Source organism: Xenopus laevis, chromosome 2L (assembly GCF_017654675.1).
Source record: "Xenopus laevis strain J_2021 chromosome 2L, Xenopus_laevis_v10.1, whole genome shotgun sequence".
Lineage (NCBI taxonomy): Eukaryota > Metazoa > Chordata > Amphibia > Anura > Pipidae > Xenopus > Xenopus laevis.
Window position 1 is genome coordinate 52,833,631 of NC_054373.1, and position 8,703 is coordinate 52,842,333.

Below are 8,703 nucleotides of genomic sequence, written 5' to 3' on the forward strand. Positions count from 1 at the left end.
CAGTACATTCCGTTCATAGATAGGTGATGATTTCATGTCTGTGTCTAAATCACTGATACTTGCCAGAAAACCTTTATCCACTGTCATTTCCAAATTTCTTTTCAGTGTGACCTAAATATAAAAATGTTAACACTTACAGCATTCCTAGGGAAATATATTTTCTTAATATATCATTTTTAAATTCCATCGCCAGCTGTAATGCAAATGAATCGCTGTGCTAAAAAGTTAAACCACTCATCACATAAAAGTCTGCCAGTCTCTATTGCACTACTAAGGGCGGCATTTATGAAAGTGCTTGCAATATTTTATTATTAAAAGCAACATAGAAACTGATGAACAATGTTTACCCGTATGGCATCTATGGCGACCACAGAAATAATCAATTATAAAGAGGTAACCTTGGTTTTATAATGGTAATATCCAGTTTATTTCAATTTCACATGGCCAGTAGTCTCCCTTCATGAGGCCATTGCCAAAACCAATCTCTAAAAATGATCTTTTTGCATGACCCAGTGCAGAGCCTGTTACCAAGTCAAACAGAAAAACACTGTACACACCCAGCAGAACACACCCAATACTGCTGTTATAACGATCATCTCAGGGCATTTTTGGAACCTTATTTCATGTTAGATTTCAAAGTGAAGGAGAACTAGTTTTTCAACTAAAAATCCAGGACTGGATCATTATTGCCCTAATGCTGGTGACTGATTACTCAATATAATATGTTCCTTATAGCATATGAGATGCTGTGTTGTTACAGTGTTACCACTTCTCTTCTTTTTTGATCTTTACTGTAGGATTTAACTGTACTCTCTAGACTAAGTTTTCTCTGCAAATCCAGTAACATAAATCATCTGTGGCACAAATATTGCTACATTTTAAGAAACTGTTTAGTTGATTTTGTAATGAATGGCTTCTAGTGGAGCTACTAGTGAAGGGTAAGATGAGCGCTGTTGTATTAGTTATGGGGACACTTGTACATAAATGACAATGTGCCAACTGACCACAATCCAGACCAAACAAAGCCAAATGAAAACATAGACTGCAATTAAATAAACATCTGCCAAAGCAGTTAAAATTTACATTATTACATGTCGAGTAGAAAGTTGTAAGAAAAAAAAGGCTGAGAAATACAGAACAGTAGCAAAGGCCCTGCTTGACTGATATACAGGTTCAGTTAAACAAAAACTCACTTAAACAGTTTTATACCCCCCCAAAACTTTACAGAAGTTAGCTTGCTCAATGTTGTGGTACACTAGACCCTTTATGATTAGAAAATGTTTCAAATCTTGAGCAAGTCTGCTGTTTGCTAGTGTTTCTGCCTCTCCCTAAATCTGTCTGGACTTGTCGATGCTGGTTGTCTTCCAATCCCCATATTTGGAACTGAATACACCTGGACACCTAAATTCCTCCATGTAAGTCATGTCTAATTGAAATGTCTTTTTTTCTTTGCTTTTTCAGGACAGGTTGCAACGAGCCTTCCCTGTGCAAACAGCTCCCATTGCATCAGCACTCAGCACACTGAAATAAAGTGGACTTGCAATGAACAAAAATAGCTTAAGGGAAGGATTGTCTTAAAGAACTTGCTGGCACTGTGATCTGGTGAAAAAGGAAATTCCCACAGTGTTTTTTTTTTTTTTGGTTGACATACAAATTCCTTTGCTGGTAGGGATAGGTTTAAATGAATGAAAAAGGAAAAAAAGTATTGTTTGGGTGTTTTGTAAAATAGTAATGGTCCCAGATTTTTAATTTGATGCAACGATGTTACTTTGCTGCAAGAAACGTTACAAATTCATTTAACAAACATTATATTGAAAAATAATGATATTAAGGCAATAATACCAAAAATGCATTGCATTTTGTGTACCAAACAACACTTCTCCTGTTTATTCATAGTTTACTCATACTCAATTAGGATCCCCACTTGTAATGCGTTTGCAAGTTTACTCATAGGGAGCACTGAAAGTAAAAACTAGTTAAGGCAGGTGTTAATGCAGAGCTCCCTTGCATCTGGATTAAGGAGCAAAATGCAAAGGCTGCTTTCTTGAATAAGGTGCAAAGTGAGCACAGATGCAAGGAGTCCTGGAAATAACACCTGTCTTAGGATGCCAAATACAAAGGATTTAAGAACATTGTGTTTTATTAGCATTTTTCAGGTTTACCTCCTCAGTGGCAAGCAATATGTCAGCCAACACTTTATGAAAAAAAAAAAACAGTGGTAAGCAATGCATTAGCTTCATATTGTCCATGGGAGTTAGAAAATAACCTGAGCAAAATCTGCAATGATCAAGTACAAATACCAGTTAGTAGGCAACGGACGTCTGATTTGTTGCTATGGCTTAGTGGACCAATACATTTAAAAAGTAAAGTGTGATTACTTCAGAGGGTATATACAACAGTTATAGAATATGTGCTCCTCTATAATTGTTTATTATCCAGTTATCCAGAAAGCTCAAGATCTGGGGGTTTCTGGATTAAGGAATCTTTCCATAATTTGTATCTTCATACAAGTCTACTATAAAATTATTTAAACATTAAATAAACCCAATAGGCTGGTTTTGCCTCTAGTAATCAATTGTATCTCCGTTTGGATCAAATACAAGGTACTGTTTTATTATTACAGAGAAAAAGGAAATGATTTTTTTTAAATGGATTATTTGGATAAAATTGAGTCTATGGGAGATGACCTTCCTTTAATTCAGCATTTTCTGGATAACAGGTTTCCGGATAACAGATCCCATACCTGTATTGTGTTAAGCAATCTCTGCCATTGTCTCTGCAGGTTCAGAGGAGTATCTATGTTCTCTATGGCATATTTGGTGGAAGTTGGCACTTTTCATGCACCATGGGGTGGGGCACTCAGCATATAGTAAATATGTTGGTCAGCTCTGCAGACATAAAATAAGTCCGTTTTGAGAAGTTATATCTGGACCTTTGACAAGAGACAGACAGACATAACTGGAATTACTGCTACAGCTTTGCTAAAAGCACCAGTTTAGTAAACACACAAGCTTTAAAGCCTGCAGAATTCTTTCCAAAATGGCAAATTCTGAGCAATGGGCACTAAAATATTCAACATATATGCAAACTCTGCGTGGCTTCCTCTTTCTAGAAGTGAATGAATTGACCTAATAGCATAACTGTAATTTAGCAACGTGACAAACACAGCTTAATTATAGTCCAACTTACCTTTCAAGGGTTTTACAATCCAGCATCTGGTCTGTAGTCCACTCTAAACAGATAAATAGCAGAGATAAGGAGAAAACAACAGCAACCTTGGATCAAAGGTGCAAGGATGAGGAATATACAGGAAAATGTAAATGAAAGAGAAGGTTAAACTCATTCAGGACTGAAAAGGCTGCTGCAGTGTTTGTTCGATAACATGTGCAACAGTGATTCCAAGTCACAACATGTATTTAAAACATGTAGCATTGCAAAAGTATGAAAAGGAAAGCTAAAATGTTTGTGACATCTAGGTTTGTAAAAGTTACAGCTTTGCTGGAAGAAAACAAGAAACTGCAGGAAAGTATAAGAGAATAGGAGGTTCAGATAAGCATGGAAACATAGAAAAGTTTGAGTCTTTCATGAGTGTTCTGCCCATTTTAAGGTGATCACTTATGTATGCCGCATCATTTAAGGAGGCTGTGATAGACAGATGGAGTCAGCCAATCAGGAGCTTTGAAGCAGATGTAAGAGATTGTCTATCAACGCCTTCTTACCTGAAGGGCATAAAGAGAAATTGCACGGAAGCCACACCTTAGTAGAACTCAAGAAATTCTCTCAGCATCATTCTCAAGTCTCAGGAGCTGCATTTTTTTTTTCAGTGAAAAAGGTAAAAAGAGCTGTTCTGCATAATGCTAAAGACCACTAAACACCACATAGCGTTGATTCTGCCACAATACACAGTCAAAAAGGGGGCGTACAATAGAATTGCAGACACAGAATAGATGAAGAGTAAACCTTTCTGCCCCGTACCAATTGTATGATCATAACGTTGTAACTAAAAACCCCTGTTTTTATAAACACATGCACTTGCATATATATACTGAATTACTTGAGAGACAGGGGACCAGGGAATGTGCATAGATTAATTGGACAAATCAGTTGTACTTCCATTGTATTTAAACATATTTTTACTTAGAGTGCTCCCACAACCCCCTTGTATTTTTTTTTTTCGTTTCTGCCCCTTGCTGCAATCTGCATATGTATAATAACTGCCCCAGTCTCGCCTCCATACATTAGAGTACAGTACACATCAGCACTTCAACTCCATGCGACACTGAGAAAAATCAACCTCTCAAGATTTATTTCCTTTCCCTGAACTGGGCCCAGTAATCCTAAATTGAGTGAATACACCCATTAGAGCTGGAGAGAATGGGTTTACTTGGATGTTTTACCAGAAATAATTTTGTTTCTGTCTTGGACACAACCCAAAGTATGGACCAATCAGTCATGTAGTCTGTAATTTGTCCACATGGCATTGATATAAAGCCCCCCAAGCTTATTGGTCATGTTGCTACTTATATTTTAGGTCTATGGCCACATTTGCATTTCAGCTATAAAGAGAAGTGAGAAAACCCCCACTTTAGATAACTGGTCGGAGGAAAACGGTGCATGGATAAACTTCTCCTCTTGGTCTGGTGGAATGCCCTGAGTTGGCTCTACATTGTCCCTTGTGTTCTGGGTTATCTGATCCCCCTTTTAGTTTGTCAACTATGTGATCCATCAGCACCTTTGTTTAGCTAATCCCCACATGAACAGATTATCATACAAATCCAAGTTTTGCAATCATTGTTCTAAATCTAAACACATGAGGAGAAATTGTAATATTCCAAGTCCAGTTATATTGTTTGTACTTATTTATAGTGATGGGCGAATTTGGGGCGTTTCGATTCGCAGAAAAAATTGCGAAATTTTGTTTTTGACGCTGGCGTCCGTTTTTGACGCCGGCGTCCATTTTTTTTACGCCGGCATCCGTTTTTTTACGCCGGTGTCCATTTTTTGAATCGCGGGAATTTGCTGCGAATTCGCGCCTGGTGATAAATTCGCCCATCACTACTTATTTATAACTACCAGGACCAAGTATTTTGTAATGTATAAAAGCAGCTGCAGCCATGTTGTTGATTTCACTGCTGTGTTGTGATATCTCTCCCACTTTAATAGTGGCAAAAGCTTTTTCTGCAGATTCACACCAAAACACTATGCATTTAATATATGGTTGATGATGACAGGCATGTTGTTTTTTATATTCCACAGAAAAAGGTTAGCTTTTAGACTGTCTACGTTGCTGACTCCCCTATATATTCCCCTCCTTTATCATTCCAATTCATTTACCATTACATATTCTCCATCATCTCTCCATTTAATATGTGTATAAGGGCACAGTTAAGGCTGCATCCTCTTCTGAACTGCCTTAAAGGGATACTGTCATGGGAAAAAAAATTTTTTCCAAAATGAATCAGTTAATAGTGCTGCTCCAGCAGAATTCTGCACTGAAATCCATTTCTCAAAAGAACAAACAGATTTTTTTATATTCAATTTTGAAATCTGACATGGGGCTAGACATATTGTCAATTTCCCAGCTGCCCCAAGTCATGTGACTTGTGCTCTGATAAACTTCAATCACTCTTTACTGCTGTACTGCAAGTTGGAGTGATATCACCCCCCTCCCTTTTCCCCCCAGAAGCCAAACAAAAGAACAATGGGAAGGTAACCAGATAGCAGCTCCCTAACACAAGATAACAGCTGCCTGGTAGATCTAAGAACAACACTCAATAGTAAAAACCCATGTCTCACTGAGACACATTCAGTTACATTGAGAAGGAAAAACAGCAGCCTGCCAGAAAGCATTTCTCTCCTAAAGTGCAGGCACAAGTCACATGACTGGGGGCAGCTGGGAAATTGACAATATGTCTAGCCCCATGTCAGATTTCAAAATTGAATATAAAAAAAACTGTTTGCTCTTTTGAGAAATGGATTTCAGTGCAGAACTCTGCTGAAGCAGTACTATTAACTGATTCATTTTGAAAAAAAAAATTTTTTCCCCATGACAGTATCCCTTTAAAGTGTTACAATGAATAATGAAACCTTTAGGGCAACATAACGCCAGAAAATCAAAATATGTTTACATAAGTTTTATGCAGTTTCAACAGGTCTGTATTAAATACATGGACATAATAAACTGTTTATTCTCTATATGTTTTATTTATAAAGTGCAAAACTATTCTGCAAGAAGGAGCAGCAGCAAAAGACAAAAGACTCATAACACAATTAATAAAACATATGAATGCCAAAGTATTGATGGTCTCTATCTCTCTTCTAAACTATCGGTCTGGAGGTGGAATAAGAATATAGAGAGGAATGACAACATGAATTTAATATGCACAAAAAAACAAGTGCACTAGGTATCTAGCAATCAACAGAAAATGGCAGAAATGTCATGTTGTGGCTAAACAATAATTACGTGTAATTACATGTTGTCAATTACAATACAGGGAATAAATGAGCTTTACAATTACCATAACAAATACAGAATTACTGAATCTACCTGGGGAAAAGGCTAAGGTTTGATAATGATCTACATGTGGCATCCCTGGGGAGTTAATGGCAAAAGTTTTTCAAATATTTATTTTTGAGAAAAAGGGAAATAACTTGATGTCTTGTCACATTTCCAACAATATAATAATATTTGTTTTCCATCCTGATGTGCACAGACCCAAAAGAGTTTGCAGGATAATCCCAGGAATTGATAAACAACAGTAGCAGAATGAATCATTTCTTATACAAACCGAATTTCAAAACTTTATGACTAATAGATTTCACAAGTTTGCTACCCTAGTTTTCATTTTTTTACCCTGTGACCAATGTCAAATACAGTATAGGGCTGAAAGGCCATAGCTTCATTATCTGTAACAAATCATAGTTTGTACAAACATATTAGAATTTAATAATGGAAATTATTGCTGAAGAATAAACCTGATGTGACTCCTGCCACACTGTAATTCAACTTTGGCTCCCGCGCACCCTCTGATAATTATCAAAACGATACCTGGTGCATAAAGGTAGAGGATTGGACGCCACTCTCAGTCTAGCAGAAAGAATCCCAAGGCACACAGGGTCAATGCAAGCAAGCTGCCTTGCTTGTTTATTGTGAAATGCAACGTTTCCCACACTGGCCACCCAAACCAAGGAGCAAGGAGCCTGAGATCAATGCTCACTGAGGACCTTTACCATCTAACTGTTGGCTATTAGCCATATGAACCTGGGCTTTAAGCCCAACACTGGCTAGTATTCCCCCATAATCTGTGAAAGAACAAAGACAAAGGAAGAGAGAAGAACCTTTACCCCACTTATAACTTCAAAACAGATTAGGAAAACTGGGTGGGATGCTACTCTGTGCCCCTTCTCATGATTTCCTCCTCTTAACAGACTGGGAGCCCCTAGATCAAAAGAGATGTTGACACTTTGGGCTCTCATCTGAGTAATGTTTTACTGGTTTTCTCTCTGCTGCAGCAACTCTATGAATATGCACAACTAATCAAAGAATGGACCATTGTCCAACCATTAGGCAGACTAGAACTGTAGCACCAATATATTTGAAGCAATCTCTAGTGATGGGCGAATAAATTCACCAGGTGCGAATTTCTGAGTTTCACCACTGGAAGCAAACATTTCTGACGCGCGTCAGAAAAGTTGCTTGCGTCAAAACCGCCACACGTCAACATTTTTTGGCTCCAGCATCAAATTTGACGCGGGCATCAAAAATTCTAATTTTCTCCATTTCACGAATTTCACTAATTTTTCAGCTAATCGAAATGGGACAAATTCGCCCATCATTAGCTATGTCCCCTTGCAATTATGCAATACTGTTTATCAAACTCATGTGCTGTATTTACCCTGCAGCTATTATCTGGTCAACGTTCCTTTCCATTCACTGAATAAGCAGTTCCTTTTTCCTGCGACTACTGTATGTAGGGTATGGTGGCACTTGAATAAAAAGGTTTAAATCTGTGCATAACCTTACAGTCATATTTTAAATTTGCAGAACTGTATCATCAGCTGTTCTGCTGTATGTTAGAAACAGACATGGGTGTCAGGCCTATTTAATCATGGCTAAATCCATGTTTGGAGCAACCTTGATTGAAATAATTATAGGGGCTGACATTTACAGCTGTACTGCTAAAGATTCTGAAGGACTGCTTTGTTCCAGAACAAATATTGTACTTCAGTGCGATAATATCAAACTCTTTGGTACTCTTACTGTGACTTTGTCGGCACTAACTAAGATAGCATAACACTCCAATGAAATGAAAGTAGCCATAAAGAATAATTACAGTGAAATGTTAAATCATCCAACAGCATAAATGAACCTACCAACAATATACACAGGAGACATTTAACCTTCAACTAGCATGAAGCAATAAAAAAACACAAAGGGAGTTATTTATTAAAGGTCGGGTGTTTTTCCCGAAAAATGTTAGTTTTTCAAGGGTAGTTTCACTTAAAACTCGAATTTTTCAGGATTAAAAAAAACTCAAATTTTATAGATTTATTGTACCCCGAAGCTGTTAAAAGCCCAAATCCAAAAATAATCCAGCTAAAACTTGTTGAGGTCACGTAGAAGTCAATGACAGAGGTCCCTTGAACCATCTGAAGATGTTTTTTGCCTTCATGATTTGCGGCTCTATTACAATGGTTTTAGCT

At 37.4% G+C, this 8,703-nt stretch overlaps 1 protein-coding gene across 3 annotated transcripts in view; it reads right to left on the reverse strand.

Annotated features, from left to right (window-relative positions):
* The window catches only part of LOC108707687, a 28,375-nt gene extending 24,785 nt beyond the window's left edge, over nucleotides 1–3,590 (reverse strand). The window contains exons 1-2 of one of the 3 annotated variants that reach the window (XM_041581876.1): nucleotides 3,190–3,590; nucleotides 2,744–2,888 (exon numbers count right to left, since the gene is read on the reverse strand). The gene's annotated coding sequence lies outside the window, so the exon portion shown is untranslated. Of the gene's footprint in view, nucleotides 1–2,743; nucleotides 2,933–3,189 lie in introns of all 3 variants that reach the window. The other 2 variants (XM_041581877.1, XM_041581878.1) reach the window with 2 other exon arrangements.
* Between the last annotated feature and the right edge of the window lie 5,113 nt (nucleotides 3,591–8,703).